Genomic DNA, 17,401 nt, shown 5'->3' with positions numbered 1-17,401 from the left:
GTTGTCTCATCGTCTCTAATTCACTTCGACAATCTGCCTGCCGGTTCACTCCGACTCGAAGTCCCTTTCAGTAAGACACCTCCATTTACTTTTACGGTTGCCTCTCATACCAGAGGAGCATTTGAAGATCACCTTCCCTTATAACCAATACACCTTCATCCCCAGAGTCTCATCCAGACCCATCCTTAGTTTCACATCATGTTTTATGGTGAAATTAATCTGTTCGTTCGAACTCAGCTCTTCTTCGACGAGGGAACGGAATCGCTTTTTCGGAACTTCCTCTTCGAGCAGCCTTGCGAACGTTCCTGCGAACCTCATCAAACATCATATGCCATAGAGAACAGTTGCTCCCATGGTGTCATATGACGCTGGGAGCTGTGAAGGGGTTGAGAACCTTCCTATGAACGCTTGTCCTCATGTTTTTTCTGCACCTGACGCTGTCGTTGTCCAAACCACACCAGGATTTTGACCAGAGATGGTTTGCTTGCTCAGATCCTCCATCCTCACCTCGTAGCCAGTGGTGAAGCCGAATCAAACAAGACCGCTTCAGTTCATACATCCACCCAACGGTGACATCTCGAGCTTAAGCTGGCCTCCGATGGTGTTCCCTGAGGTTTCTCGCGTCTTCGAACCTTATCTAGAGTGCCTGCACGTGACCGACCTATCCACTGTCTGTTATGTTCCATTGTCGTCAGAATCACTATGAATAATCAGGTTCGAGAGCTAGGCTTAGAGAAACCCACTGCATCATCATTGCTCTCCTACATCCATACATGACTACGCTCATGTGTTCTGCAGTTCATATGTCCATTCGTCCTTTGGTGCATTTGTCGTAAGCTTTATCCTCCGGTCGCACTTTTGCTTCATCATATTAGCCTCTTGTTAGACTTCGTGAAGCCCTCCTTCACGTAAGAGACCCTCAGACACCAAGATGGAGTTTGAGCTGCGCGTCCCCACCTCCGGCCCACACATCCTATACCCACTTGTGTGTCACCCATCGTCAGCTTCACCACACCATATTGTCTTCTGGGTTAACTTGGGGCTCACAGTTTCGTTCAGTAGCCCCCCCCACACGATAGTGTGTTTGGATAGTGGAGTGGTTGTTTTTGGTGCTCTGTATCTTAAGCTCACGAGGTAAGATTTCAACCAGACTTTCGACACACCAGATGAATATAAAAGAAAGAAAGTATATTATTCATCACTGAGCAACATCATTAATCGGATCTGTAATGTTCATATATCTTCCTTTGTTTTCCATTAGAGAAACTCGTCCACGTTTCAAGAATATATTCAGAGATTGTGCTGACACTGAGTACGCTACTTCGTCACTTAAAATACGAGTATGCTCGTAGTGCAGAACAATTATTAGCCCGGAGGTTCTCGTTCCTAAGTCTTTTCTACACGATCTCCGTCCACCATCTGTCTCTCTGGCCGCCCGCCTGCAGCGTCCTTAGCTCTTGTGTTCCCTAAGTAGTGGAAGTTCTACAGCCATCTGAGCCCCGTACTGACCAGTGAGGAAATGGTCTCCCAAGATTCTCTGATGCTTTGCGGGCACCTGCGTGATGTCTATCCATCATCAAGTAGTCGCTTCACTCTACAGTTGCTCTACTCGATTCAGTCCATCACACAGGGGTATGCAAAACCGACGAAGTAGCACCTCTGAGCTTGAGCACCCTCCTGAAGGGGGAACCAGAAGCTTATACTCGACCAGGAATCGCTGTTTCCCCCTCGAAAGTCTCCATGAAAAAAAAGTGATGACAAGCATTTGTTCAGAGGTTGGCCAAGACTCTTCACTGGGAGACGAGTCTTTCGTTCCTCTACGATCTTGTTCCTCGATGATCCATCCTAATTCAGCGACTGCAGCTCATTACCTCCTTATTTCTTAAGGCATAAAAGCCTGATGTTTAAAGACCGTATACCAGCATTCATTCATTACATATATCGAGTGTGTCGAGGTATAGTGATGCAAGCATCAACAAAGGACTTGAAGGTGCCATTTGTACTCGTACGTGGTTCCCTTGAAGACCTGAGTACCCAGAAACGAGTAGGAGGAATGGCTTACGCGAGGCATCGAGGCTGAGGAAGTGGAATGTATTGTGTGTGTGTGTGTGTGTGTGTGTGTGTGTGTGTGTGTGTGTGTGTGTGTGTGTGTGTGTGAAGCCTTTACGAAAGGTCTGATATTACCACTTAAATAGAGACAAAGATGACAACTATTTTGTCATCTCGAGAGCCCGTCCATCCCAAACATATAAATCGTCTGGTGACCCATGGATGACCAATTTATATACATGTTTTCCCTCAAAAGGTATGTCGTTCTCTTCTCCATGAATCAGGGTTGGAGTTCCGTAAATTGTTATCCGATTTGTACAGCCGTACTTTTTTCCCCAGCCCTAGGAGTGTCCAGGTCTTAAGGAGGGACTCGTATATGACCATGAGCACAGTGATGCTGAGGATGCTTCGTCGCTACCCGGCGACACGTTTCCATTAAGAACTCGACCTCAGGTGAAGTGAACGTATCCATAGTGTGGTTAATTTTCATCCTGCTTCGTGGTGAAGCTCTCATGAACAGAAGCGGTGGGTCTGGGCGATCCTGCGGTACCCACCTTGGACAATGTGGTGAATCAGGCGACAGATGGCGTCCCAGGAATCGGTCCAGGTACTTTTGATGAGTTTGGAGAACGATCCCACATGGAGGAGAAAAGTCCCATAATTCTCATAGTGTATTATATTGCTCATTACCGTGTCAGTATCATATCGTGGCTCCATCAGTTGTCTGTGACTGTGTCTTACTGAGATAAGGGACATGTTCTGATCGTTTCGTATTCGACAAGAGTGTATTTGTGGTCTCAGATGGTTGTAAAGGCTTCTTTCTCACTCATCTCCTCCGACACAGGTTCCCACCTCGTGCTGAATGATCCCTCATAGTTTCCTCTCTCATCGGACTTTCCCACACACAGGACTTGTCTGATGGAGTCTTCCTTAAAGAATCTTTCTCGTTGGATCGGATTCAGGGAGATCCGTCTCCCTTACAGGACCAGCGGGATCTTCTGTGACAGATCCCCAAAGCAAAACTTCTCCCATAATGTTTCTCTCAGGACTACGCGCTCACAAGACCTCCCTCGCAAGACTTCCCTCATAAGACTTACCTCGCAAGAACTCTCTCAAGATCTCCCTTACACGACCTCCCTCACAAGACCTCCCTCACAAGACCTCCATCACAAGGCCTCCCTCACAAGGCCTCCCTCACAGGGCCTCCCTCACAAGACCTCCCTCACAAGGCCTCCCTCACAGGGCCTCCCTCACAAGACCTCCCTCACAAGACCTCCCTCACAAGACCTCCATCACAAGGCCTCCCTCACAAGACCTCCATCACAAGACCTCCCTCACAAGACCCCCTCAAAAGACAACCCCTCACAAGTCTTCCCGCATAGCACTTTCCGTGTAGAATTTCCTCCGCTGTGCCGCCCTTACAAGACCTCCCAGAGCGAACGTCCTTCGCTCGAGTTTTCGAAGGACCTTCCCCACAGCACCGCCAGCACACAGGACCTTCCTGAAGTGCCTTGCACAACGTGCCTTGAAGGATCGTTCCCCCCCTCCACCACAAGACCTCCTCCTGCAGCGCCCTTCGTCGACGGGACGAGCACCTCTCCCGCAGGACCTCTCCAGAAGCCTTTCCCTCCGCGCTCCACTTTCACAAGGACAACCCTGAGAGGAACTCTCTCTCTCTCTCTCTCTCTCTCTCTCTCTCTCTCTCTCTCTCTCTCTCTCTCTCTCTCTCTCTCTCTCTCCCACCCCACCCACAGGTTCCTCCCCAGCTGAACTTCCTTCCGAGGACCTCCTTTGCATGACCTCCCTAGCAAAAGGATCTCCGGGTCGGCGGGATCTGCCGCCGCCACTTTCTCACCTTGGGTCGTTTCTTGCCGGCGGTGTCGTTTCATTATTCATGGACTGAGAGCATGGCTGAAACGCGGCAATTTGCTCTTATCGTCACTGTTCCTGAGTCCGCCTTTGAAGTCCGCGTTTTCATGTGTTAATGCCGTCACTTGATTTGCATAGTCAAGCGCTCCGGCTAGTGTCATCGATCGTTTATAGGCGATAACACCCGATTCCGGCTGCTTGTATAGGCCTTGGGCCCTCCTTAGCGGTCGTGCCACGTCCCTCCCGTGCCCATAAACCGGCCAAAGCCAGCCATTGGCCCGGGCGGGAGCACCAGGGCTTATTAAGCGGGCGGAGCTCTGTATCACGGGCGTCGTCTCACTTACTCTCTTCTGAGACGGATAAAAAGTGGTGCACAAGATGAAAGAGGCCCCCAAGAGGACTCATCCGAGTTTAACTTGTGCATTAAGAAGGGAGGAGGGAGGAGGGAAGGGCGACAATTTCATAAATACAAATGATGTTCAGCTCTTCCCGCGCTTAGCGGTCGTCATTAATCCGAGATCCTGCACTCAGTCTCGGGCTGCTGCTAGGAGGAGGGTCGGGTGTGTGTGTGTGTGTGTGTGTGTTGAGAGAGGTAGGGGATGGAGGAGTAGTGTGGAAGACACTGGAGGAATCCTTAGGACTGTGTAGGGGGAGCGGGGTCCACTTCCTCCGCCAACACTTGGTGAGGAAGCCGCCCCACGGATGGCGTGTAGTCCTCGGCGCTGGGATACAACATGGGCGGGGCAGGGAGGAGGAGGAGGAGGACCTGGTCTTGTGATGTGGTGGTCGTGTGCCGAGGGTGAGGGAAGGAAGGAGGGAGGGGAAGCGAGCACCGGCTTCCCTCGGTATGGTTGGTTCACCCTATAACACGTGCTCTCGTCTGTCGCCTCTCCCTCACCCTCCCTCACCCAGCTCCAGTCCTCCCTCACCCTCCCTCACCCAGCTCCAGTCCTCCCTCACCCAGCCCCTAGATCTTCAGGGAGAATCGGTGACTACACACACACACACACACACACACGGGCTTCCGTGGTGAAGTGGTTAGTGGTTACTGGCCATGATCAGCAAGGGGTGCCCCCATGGGTTCGAATCCTATGAGGGGCGGCAGTCGGCCCACAGTTAATCGCAGCTGCTCATCATCCTCCCCTCGGGGATTGTTGATAGAATGTTACCTAGATTAGGCTGGAGTGAGCGTGTTTGTATATCAACAAGAGTAAAGACATGGTACATATATATACAAGGTTAAGAGACGGGGCAACACGAGTGTAAGACTCTCTTCCCGTAGCGCGCTCATAGTAATCACCAAAAGTAATCACAATTGTAATCTCTGCGTATATGTGGATGTCTGAAAATCTTGAGAGGAATCATGGTTTCTTTGGTGAGAAATGAGGCACAATTACTCAGCGCTTCGGCGTTACCGGACTCCACCCGCTTGTGGTTACGTCGCGAGTGAAAAAGTCGCCTTCATTGAGGATGTAATTGCGGAGTACAATCTCGTCGAAGAATTTCTCACAGCAAAAAAAAAAAGTCCATCCTTTCCCTGCTTCTGATTGTAGCGCAGCCTTGAAGCTGCAAGAACCCTACAGAGTGTCATTCGGGGTTTTCGCTAATTATGGTAATAACAGTATCAATAATAATAACAATGATAATAATAATAATGAAAACTAAATGATGATGATAATGATTTTCACTAAGACGACAGTGATAATTACAACAATAATGATAATTATGATAATGATAATAGTTATAACAAATAATCGTATCATCTTGTCGTTTGGGGAAAAAAAACAGTTGAAAGTTCTGTCATCAAGAAAGCTGTGTCGCCTTGTTGACGCCCTTAGTTCACCAGTTCGCCAGCAGGGGGTCACCTGGCATGGGACGGGCAACGGCTGGCTTTCTCTTCCCCGAGTCTCATGCCTCAAAAAAATGTCTTTACCCTGCTGGGGAGATGATGGTCATTCCCAGACTGGCCTTGCGATAAGATGGTCTTCGTTGAGGAGATGATGGATATTCCCAGTCTGGCCTTGCGATAGGATGGTCTTCGTTGGGGAGATGATGATCATTCCCAGACTGGCCTTGCCATGGGATGGTCTTCACTCACAGATAGCCCACATGAGGTTAGTACTGACCGTCCATAGGCGGACGCACACACGAGTATGAGAATAATATGAATGATCGACCCAAAACGCCATGTTGGGGGATTAGTAATAGTTAAACGCACCATACCAATAGTCGTTTATCATATCACCAACAGACGGGGCATGGGTCCTGTCTGTCTAGTTCACCAACAGACAGGGCATGGGGCCTGTCTGTTTAGTTCACCAACAGACGGGGCATGGGTTCTGTCTGTTTAGCTCACCAACAGACGGGGCATGGGTTCTGTCTGTTTAGTTCACCAACAGACGGGGCATGGGTCCTGTCTGTTTAGTTCACCAACAGACGGGGCATGGGGCCTGGCCTGTCTGTTTAGTTCACCAACAGACTGGGCATGGGGACTGTCTGTTTAGTTCACCAACAGACGGGGCATGGGTCCTGTTTGTTTACTTCAACAGACGGGGCATGGGGCCTGTCTGTTTAGTTCACCAACAGACGGGGCATGGGGCCTATCTGTTTAGTTCACCAACAGACGGGGCATGGGGCCTGTTTGTTTACTTCAACAGACGGGGCATGGGGCCTGTCTGTTTAGTTCACCAACAGACGGGGCATGGGGCCTGTCTGTTTAGTTCACCAACAGACGGGGCATGGGGCCTGTCTGTTTAGTTCACCAACAGACGGGGCATGGGTCCTGTTTGTTTACTTCAACAGACGGGGCATGGGGCCTGTCTGTTTAGTTCACCAACAGACGGGGCATGGGGCCTGTCTGTTTAGTTCACCAACAGACGGGGCATGGGTCCTGTTTGTTTACTTCAACAGACGGGGCATGGGGCCTGTCTGTTTAGTTCACCAACAGACGGGGCATGGGGCCTGTTTGTTTACTTCAACAGACGGGGCATGGGGCCTGTCTGTTTAGTTCACCAACAGACGGGGCATGGGGCCTGTTTGTTTAGTTCACCTACAGACGGGGCATGGGGCCTGTCTGTTCAGTCGTTTAACAGCATCGTTTTCGTCTCGTGTATCATCGTTTGTTGGTGACCAGACCCCCCCCCACATCCCCCACGTCACCTGTTGATGCCACTATACCCCGCCACACGTCCCCTACCCCTCACCATCTGAAGACCTCCTACAAGACCTGATGGTCCGTTTGTCTTTTGAACATACAAGTGTAACCATGACCTGCCATACCCCTATTTGTAGTGGGTTTTTCGCACCCCTCTATCACACCCCCCTTCTTTCCCCAGTGCCCAACGACCCATCTTGTCATCTGCTCCCCCTCCTCCTCCCCCCAACACACACACACACACACACACACACACACACACACACACACCAAAAACAACCCCTCGTGGGGGAGAGTGAGGAAGGGGGGGGGGGGGGAAAGGAACTTCAAAGAAATCGAGGGAAAACTGGCAGTTGATAATATGGTAAACTATTCATCAGGTTCTGTGCTGAGCGTCCGCCAGATTCCCGCCCCGTCAGAGGAGGCTATGAATATGTGATCAGTCAGGTTTTTAATTGTAATTGCCTGCTTGAATAACAATATGACTCGTGTCTTGGCGATTACCGGCGACGTGTGTGTGTGTGTGTGTGAGGGTCGGGGGGTGTATTAGTGGAATTAGTGTCCTGCTGGTAATAGAGTTGGTATCTGTGTGGTGAGGTTCGTTGACAGGGGCGGGAAGGGGTGTGTGTGTGTTGGGTGGAGAGGAGGGGGATGCCTCTCGACCAGGAGGATTATAGAGGCTGTGTTGCGGGCGTGCAAATGGGACTCGAACCTTTTAATTTTTTTTTTTTTAAGGAGAAAGGAGCATCATGATAATTGCTGATGGATCCACGTCTCGTCTCTTTCTCGATCAACAGCGTCCAGTGTCCCTCAGGGTTCAATCCTGTCTCCTGTATTCTTCCTCTTGATCCTTCCTTCGAATTGGCTCCAACCCTCTCGTCCTCGACCTGAGTCTCGTCTCGTCACGTCACAACGTCCTCCATAAACTCGAGCTTTGGTCGGATCTTATCATCTAGTTGGGAGTGATGCATCCTGGTTAAGCTGAATGTCTCTCAAAACCGAGTTCTTGCCCGTCTCTCTTCATACAACCAACTCACGAGACTGTTTCCCTATCTCTTTTGAAGGATGTGTCATTGCCACGTCTTGGCACAACAAGCAGCCATGACATCAGTGTAACATCTTGGACACATCACATGACCCAGGTGGCAAAGTCTTGCCCTAAAAAGACTGGGAATCTTATTCAGACGTCGTCATAAGTTGTCATCCGAATATTTGCTTCGATTATACGAAAGGTTCGACCCGTTCTTGTGTCGAGTATCGGTCTCACATCTGGGGAGGTTCTAGCTCTACCTGCTTACCAAACAGGGTCGGGTCCATGAGTAAATCCGACTTGTCGACAGCTTTCCTAGTCTAGCCTCTCAACATGATCGACTTTCCCTCAGCCGCAGTGTTGCTTCACTTTCCCGCTTGATTTGGTGTCAACCTGGTTTACCTGAGAGCTGGCTGCCTGTGTGCCCCCCGCCATTAGGTAAACCACGTAATACTTAGCAAGGTCGTGTGTCACAGGGATACCGTTAATAAATAGGGACACAGTCATTCCGAAAGGAATGACAACCGCAGAGTTCTTTGCAGCAGAGAGATGCGAAGGAGTGTCCCTGCATTCGGACTTTTTCCCCCGTTCGCAGTGTTTAGGAACCAGGGTACAAGTCTTGCAGCGCGCTGCCTTGGCTTGCGCCTCCATACTTGATCAGTTTGGTGAAGTTGACTGTTGTGAAGTGGGTTGAGTCATGGTTTGTAGGATGGTTTGGTTAGACGGGATAGAATGGATGGGTTAGGTTGGTGGCCTGGGGAAAAGTGTGGTTAGATCACATTTGGTTAGATTGAGGTAGTTTGGCGTAGTTAGCCTCGTTAAGTTGTCTGGATAGTTTTATGTGGTAGGGTTTATCAATATGAAGTGGTTGGTTTAGGTTTGTACGGTCAGGTTGGTTAGTTTTTATTGGTTATGCTGACTAGCACAGTCTACCATTCTTCGACCAGCCCCCGAGGGGAGGATGAACACCTGGGTTGGGTGATGGCCGACTGGCCAGCCCAGGATTCGAACCTATGCCAGTCGTACCTCTCTGCCACCAACCTAAATACACTTTAACACTCCCAGGGCCAGTGTACAATGGTCTTGACCTTACGGCAATGCACCAAACACCTTAACCTTTATAGATATAGATAAAGATATAGATGAATATATGAGAATGAAATAGATACATATACAAAGATAGAGATATATAGAAATTAGATCATAAGCAGATAGGATTATATATATATATATATATATATATATATATATATATATATATATATATATATATATGATTGTGAAATACTCTGCTTACATGAAAAATTAAGAAATTGCACTAATGATAATAAAAAACATAGTCACAAATGACTTATTTAGTTAAACCGAAATATATAAAATCGACAGACGAAACACAAAAAAAAAGCTAAAAAAAAAACACAAAAAAAGGGACACAAAAGCTTAAAGCTTAAATTTACATGTTAACAACACATAAGCATTATTATTAATAAAGTTAATGCATATAGTATTTGTTGAGCGTGAGCTCTTTATTGCCAATAATACGTATTCATGATAAAATTGGTGGCCCTGTTTGCTGCCAATTGTAGGCATTACAGCAGCTGGGGGATGCGCACGTAAATGTATTAGTCCCGAAATATTGTTTTCGCATTTGAATTGTAATTTACATTCATATTTTCATGTTTAACTTTTACGATTCCCTTTTTTTTTTCTCTCTCTCTCTCACACACTCTTTTTTTTTATTATGTTTTTGGCTAAAAGTGTTTAATGACTAGTGGGCCGATTTTTTTCGGGATTTCCTTTTAGATCGAAGTTTTTTTTTTTTGGTTTTAGTATTTGGCTTAAAAGGCTTTGATTCAGAACAGTGTATCCGAGGCCTTTTATATTCATGGCACTGTAAGTGAAATGATAGTAACGAAAATTTCAAATACGTTTTAATATATATATATATATATATATATGTATATATATATATATATATATATATATATATATATATATATATATATATATATATATATATACGCTTGTGGTATATCATTTTTCAAATTATATTTTCTTTATAGATATTTGTAAAATGTATTAATATTCCTCATTACCCCTCTGTCCCATGATACATATCAAGCCACATCTACATGACTGTATCCTAATGGTGTCTAAACTACACGGTACGTCAATGGGTGGGTAATATGTCAATTCATGACCTTCGACCTGACCTTTAAAGGGTTTAGGTCAAAGGCCAGACCGTCGTACCCAAAGGTCATACTCAAAGGGTCGTCTCGTTTTGCTCTGGATTGTAGAGTCTGGCTCAAAGGCTTTACCCTTCAAGTCGACAGTAGATATAGCCACAGCAGAACCTTTAAATGGCTATCGTGCTTCTCATACTTGCCTCTCCAGCAAAACTTTACTCATCTTATTCTATTCAACATTTCAACCATTTTCTCTCTTTTATGAGTGACCATTTATACTTTTGTATATACGCAATCATCATCATTCCTTTACCATCTCTTGCTTTATTGTTTTCCACCTCTTACTTCGTTCTTTTGATGTACCAGATCTTTTACTCCAAAGTCCCCTTTTCTTTTATAACTTCTATCTCGTCTCTTGCTTATAGATTCCGATTCTCTCTTTAAGTACTTTCCAAGCACTGAGTCCCAGAACTCAAGCCTCTCTAATACCTTTCAAAAGCTATTTGCACCTCTGTTTCCCGGCCATGATAGATATTTTACAAAGGTACACTTTTTCAAAGCTATCAATGATATCTTTCCGAACTTATTGCCTGAGTCTTATTCAGCCCCTACGACCATAGAGACAAAGACTGTGCCAAAGACCATGGGGGTGTCATAGACTGTACCAAAGACCATAGGGGTTCATAGACTGTACCAAAGACCACGTCTCTAACTTAGGCTTCGTCTCAAACCTTCACCACACCAGGCACTGCCATGACGACTCCTGCTGGCCGACACAACTTTATGTTATCCTTCGTCTGTCATGTCCATCTAGAGACGTATCATGTTGTCTCAAGACGTGCGGCGAAAGTCTGCGGACGTGACATTTCATATTTAGTGAAGATAACTGATTCTAAGAGAGCAACTGGTATCCATTCCTTCCCACATTCTGTATGATAACGACACACTCATATTATCATAAGTATTCGCACTCGCTATGATCACTTACACAAACTTGCATGTCATTACTGCACACTCTCGCGCTACCGCAACTATACACACTGGCTGTGATACCTACACAAACTCATTTTCAAATACAACACTTGCTATCATAGCTATACACACACACACATACTCGCTCTCATAATCATAGCCGCCCCCCACGAAAAAATCCAGGGGTCATATGGACAGGTACAAATAGGTACCAAATTGATGGGATTACACGATTCGTCCACAAAAGCCAATTACAATGTTCAGTTACACAGTTGGTCTGGTTCAACACAGGCAAGGAAAGAAGTTTGCGTTAATTTTTTTGCGAACTCTTTTTATCCCCTAAATTTAACTCACCAAGAGGTTTAAGTGTGCATGAGATAGTGTGAATTGGAAAGATGTGGTATACATGGGTCGACGTGCTGTCAATAAACTGAGCCAGGGGCATGTGAAGTGTCCGTGGTAAAACACGGAAGCTGTGGTTTCGGTGCATTACACTTGACAGTTAGAGAATGGATTGGAATAGACGCGGCCTTTCTTCGTCTGTTTCTGGGACTACCTCGCTAACGCGGGCAACGGCGACCAAGTATGTGGAGGAGGGGAATTCTTGTTAGTAGTCGTTCTTGCGGTGGTTTCATGGACTACACCGATGTTCTTTCGTCGTGGTCGTTTCACATGCCATGTGGTCGTTTAATCGAATCAGTCACCCGACCTCGCTGGGTTCAGTCAGGTATAGCCGTTGTGTTAGTATGTTACCGCTTCTTGCTTCAGTCAGGCGTTGTTACCGCTTCATGTAACCGTTGCTACGATTCAGTCACTTGGGTCACTCGGTATCGTTGGTTCAGTCAGCAGGTATCGACGCTTCGTTCAGCCAGTATCAATGCTTCAGTCAGCTAGTATCGAAGCCTCAGTCAGCCAGTATCGATGCTTCAGTCAGCCAGTATCGATGCTTCAGTGAACAGGTATCGAAGCCTCAGTCAGCCAGTATCGATGCTTCATTCAACCAGTATCGATGCTTCATTCAGCCAGTATCGATGCTTCAGCGAACAGGTATCGACGCCTCAGTCAGCCAGTATCGATGCTTCAGTCAGCCAGTATCGATGCTTCAGTGAACAGGTATCGAAGCCTCAGTCAGCCAGTATCGATGCTTCATTCAACCAGTATCGATGCTTCATTCAGCCAGTATCGATGCTTCAGCGAACAGGTATCGACGCCTCAGTCAGCCAGTATCGATGCTTCAGTCAGCCAGTATCGATGCTTCAGCGAACAGGTATCGACGCCTCAGTCAGCCAGTATCGATGCTTCAGCGAACAGGTATCGAAGCCTCAGTCAGCTGGTATCGATGCTTCAATCAACCGGTGTCGATGCTTCAGTCAGCCATTGGTTGGTTATGGTCGCAGCAGCGGCGGCGGCACCCCCATGACTCAGCCAGTTTGAGGGGAGGGGGGGTGTTGTGGGAGGGTGTAGGGGGGGGGGGGGGGGGGGGGGGCTATTGGGTTGGTAAGGAAGGACTGGATGGTGGTGGTCGAGGGTGGGGGTCTCGAACCCCGCCTTTGAGACTGTGCTAACCTTTAAGCCTCCACGTAAACATATCTGAGACTCACCATTGTCACCATTATCTCATAAATTAATTACCTTTACCATTTTTGCATTGATGATAAAGTCAAAGGTACAAAAGAATGTAATAGAATATTCTCAGTCTCTCGGATCTCAACACCCCCCCCTTACCCACCAACCCTCTCCCTCCCTCCCGCCACCCTCAGCGGCCCGAACGTAAACATACGAAAAATCACGAAAACCTGCGACAAAGCGCTCAAGTGGCCGTGATTAGTCAATGTCACAGAACAGTAACGCGATACTGCCAGGCAGTTATGACCTTAGTGGTGGAGGCTACAGGGGCGATATTTACCAGCGAGGTATCGATCTTTGAATCAATAAAGTCCTTATGAATTTGTCCACCTTCAAGTCCGCAGGCAATATTATTATGGTAATACCAAAGGAAGTAGAGGCGTATATAAGCCTCCCAAGACCGCTAAAAAAAAGATCTTATGACACGAGTATGTTAGGGCTAGTATACGGGTTTTTTCGCGTGGGTGGGAGAGAATGCTTGTACCGAGAGGAGACAAGTTGTGATGGTATATTTAAAGATCATTATGACACTCTCGGTCCATTGTTGTCGTATAGTGGATGGCGGATACTGTAATTCGCCTCTATATACGAGACACGGGTTAATAATAAGGTTGATTCTGGTGTTATCTATCCACTGAATATTATCAACTTTCTTCTCCTCCTCCTCCACACACACACACACACCACCACCTGAACTTTTTCGCTGGGCTCCCATCCACTGCCTGGAATTATTGGCCTGTTATCAGTGTCTTGCAATAACTCCGGATAATTGCTCTTTACGAGCTGATGATCAGGTTTTTATGGTGATGAGAGAGAGAGAGAGAGAGAGAGAGAGAGAGAGAGAGAGAGAGAGAGAGAGAGAGAGACTCAACAGTTTGAGGGACGAAGTAGAGGGGGTTGGTGTGAGCGCTGGACCTAAGGTCCCGAATAAGGTTGAAGGGCTGCAAACGTCTTGGGTCAACCCTAGTTCGTCAAGGGGCTGAGCGGAAGGCTGGTCTTCGTCATATACATCTATATAAATTCTTCCTTCTCTCTACGTCTCTTATACTTCTTTCTTCTCTCGTGATTTATGCGTAAGATGGTTAGAGATTATTGAAATATGGCGAACGAAAGATAAGGTGGAGCGTACAGACGAAGACATGTGATCATATTTAAACAGACAGACGAGACGTCATCTAGAAACGCTATGATAGCAGTGTCTCTGGACCTTATAGGTGGAGGCGTCCAGTGTAAGCGGAGGTCGCGGGCGAGCGGTCGGTCCCAGGAGGGGTCCACTGTACGCTATGTCGTAATTGGCTCAGGCGTCGGGCGTAATCCCTCCCGTTGGAATGGGAATTGGGAATGAATGGCCTCTGGAACTGGGATTAGTGGCCACTTCAGGGAGTTATGTAGTTAAGAGGGCGGTGTACCGGGGTTTGGAACGACGGGGCTGGGAATAATGTGGTTTATCCTCGCGTTGTCGTATGTAATGGTGACGACAATTACTGTAATTGGCGAAATGGAATCTGTCCATCTGGTGGTGTGAATTGGTATCAAATCTAATCACCTATAGATGGAAAGGAATCTCGTATCTTATACATGGACCTAAACACCGCTTTGATACATATTCCAAAGCAGGTAATAGCCGGACTGAAGACCAATAAATGTAAAAAGAAAATTGGTCGACCTGTTATCTAAATCGGATGGGTTTGACCAGCCCGTTTCAACCATGATCAGAAACTTGAGGTAAAGACGATCCAAGAACGCTACCCCCCCCCCCCCCCTCCCCCCTCCTCCCCCACATGACATGTAACTTATCCAGAAAAAAAAGATATATGATCGTGTAATATGCAGTGTTCTCGAACATGTCCGCCAAAGCAAATTAAATGCATGAGTAGACAGTTCTGAGGGAACCTGACAATGTGACGGACGTGGAGTGTGGTTAAGGCGCATGCAAACCTGGCTGGCCAATGAGCCTGTAAACACGACACCGAACGAGTCTATCAGCTGCATCCTGTTATATCCAGCTTGTGTCCTGTCGTTGTTTTAAGACATCTGTGATATTCATTCGAGATCGTGGAAATGTATATTGAGGGAAAATGACATAACGGAATGAGGTTGTAAGGATATAGAAAATGAGAGGTAGGAGAATCGTCCTTGGAAGGAAAATGGAGAGTTGCTCAACAAATACACAGTTACAATCAGCATTGATTCATTGTTACTGTTAGGGTCATTTTCCTTCGAAAGGAGATCGGGGGATAGTTTTTCTCCAAGAATCACGAATTTAAAGGAAATATTTCAGACTGAATTTCGTACATTACGAATGAAGATGGGAAAAACACGAAGCATTTCAAATCCGGTATCGATTCGACGATATCAGAGAACAATATTATTTTAAGATTTTACATGAGAAAAATTCTCATCGGTAATGACCACTGGAGAAGGTCGAGAATCCCGTTGGCTGTGAATACCACGTTGGCCTTTATAATGGATGAGCTGAGGGCTCAGATAAGAGTGATCCTTAAATCCACTGGTGGAGGTTTTTTAAGTCCCATTTGAGCCGAGGTGGCGCGCCTGATGACAGTCTTCTGGAAAAACCAGTTATTCCGCCACAGAACAACTCACAAACGAAGGCAACACGCGATCCCCACAGCTTACCCGGATTAAGTTTGTGTGACCAGTTTTCAAAGAGCGGGATAATGGATGACCTTCTCACCTCGCTTGACCTGACCTACCTAGACTTGACCTGTGCTTGCCATATAGAAATAAGACTTCAACTCTCTCGTTACTCTGGCATACAAGAAGTTGACCGTCTGATCTCGTCTGTGTGAGGTAGGCAAAAAAAAAAAGATCGACAAAATGTAAACAAACCCAAAATGTCCAAATTGACAAACACACAAAAACAAACTTAAACAAACATAGAACTGATGGTTTTATACGTACGAAAATTATTGTTATACATATACGCGCTACCTTAAGAGACAATCCTATACTTAACGAATATCAATAAAACGACTTTGGGGGGAAAAAAAACAAAATCCATTTAGTTTATCCTGTAGTGTTCTATTGACTCCATCGACAATACATTAAACGACCGAGAATTAGTTCTTGATATATTCCTGATGCCATTAATCTCCACCTGTAAGATATGTCGCCTCGAATACTTCTCGAGTTTGTGGAACACAGTCAAAGGCTTTTTTTTTTCTTACTGTTAGTTGAAAGATCGTAGGTAATCCGCGTTCTTGTAACTGAGTGGTATTGATCACGGCGTACCTCAAGGGTGTATCATGAGACCCCTTTCGTTGTTCCTATGGTATTTAAACGCTACGGTCATTCCCTATGAATAGACTTAAACCTTAGTTTTGATACTGTCAGAAGAATGACAGACTGTCTGTCTCTGATTTAGGCAGTCGCACCGAACGCATTGTGTCTCCATCTGCCTATCTATCCGTCTATCCGTCTATTGATCTATCTGTTTGTCTATTCATCTATCTGTCTGTTTATATCTCGGTGTCTGGGAACCAGTGGACTGCGTGACTCCCGACCTGCTCTGTCACCTGGGTCTTGACGAGGGAAAATGCTTTGGCTACGTCACCAGCGTTAACTGCCCTGTAGCGGGTCAGCAGTGGCTGTTCCAGGTGCCTGGTAGTACACTGAGGTCACACAAGGTCACCCTCAGTTGGTCAATGAGATGATTAGAATAGACTAGCAGTGTTGAAGCCGTGATGTTGTGGGTTCACCAAATGGAATTGTGATTTCATAACCCTAGCTCGAAAAACTGAGGCACAGGGGGTTGTTCTCAGTATTGCTGTCTTGTAGGGCGTGTGGTCTTTGTTGTATCTGCTTTACACATGTTGGATGACCAGTTAGGTGAGGCTTAGTTTAGGGTGGAGCAAATGATCTTGTGGTCTTTGTTGTATCTGCTTTATACATGTTGGATGTCCAGGCTGGTGAGGCTTAACTTAGGGTGGAGCAGATGAATGGTTTGTACAAGGTATTAGAAAATTCTTATATGTGCATATACAAGACCAGAGCTATGAGAGTGTCAGTGTTAACCTTCCTCACGCACACGCAGGTCTTTGGAGATCCCTACGAAAATCACCACAAGCACACTACAAGTATTCATACAACACACAGACTTGTAGGTGTCGCACTCTTCAACACCTCTGAGGCCTTGGACCGAGACGCGATTAATTTGCATTGCCCTGATAAAGGTCTTACAAATATCGTAAGCCATATAACATAACTGATAAATTTGTTAGACCACTTTATCGTTATTACGATCCATAGGAATATGTATATTGATTTTGAATATTCCTTTCTTGCAGCTCAGATTCTTATGAGTCTGAAGCTCAAAAGAGGATTTCGCCTGGATGATGAAATAGATGCATGCAACAACAGTAGGGTATTGCCTGACACCTTGTGGTCTGGGACTCAGACTACAGCTGTAGTGTCTACCACGGTGAAGTCTTCGAGGTAAGACTACAGCAGTAGCGTCTACCACGGTGAAGTCTTCGAGGTAAGACTACAGCTGTA

The sequence above is a fragment of the Panulirus ornatus genome, chromosome 20, assembly GCF_036320965.1.
Source record: "Panulirus ornatus isolate Po-2019 chromosome 20, ASM3632096v1, whole genome shotgun sequence".
NCBI lineage: Eukaryota > Metazoa > Arthropoda > Malacostraca > Decapoda > Palinuridae > Panulirus > Panulirus ornatus.
The sequence above is the reverse complement of the archived record's forward strand: the minus strand, read 5'-3'. Positions refer to the sequence as shown.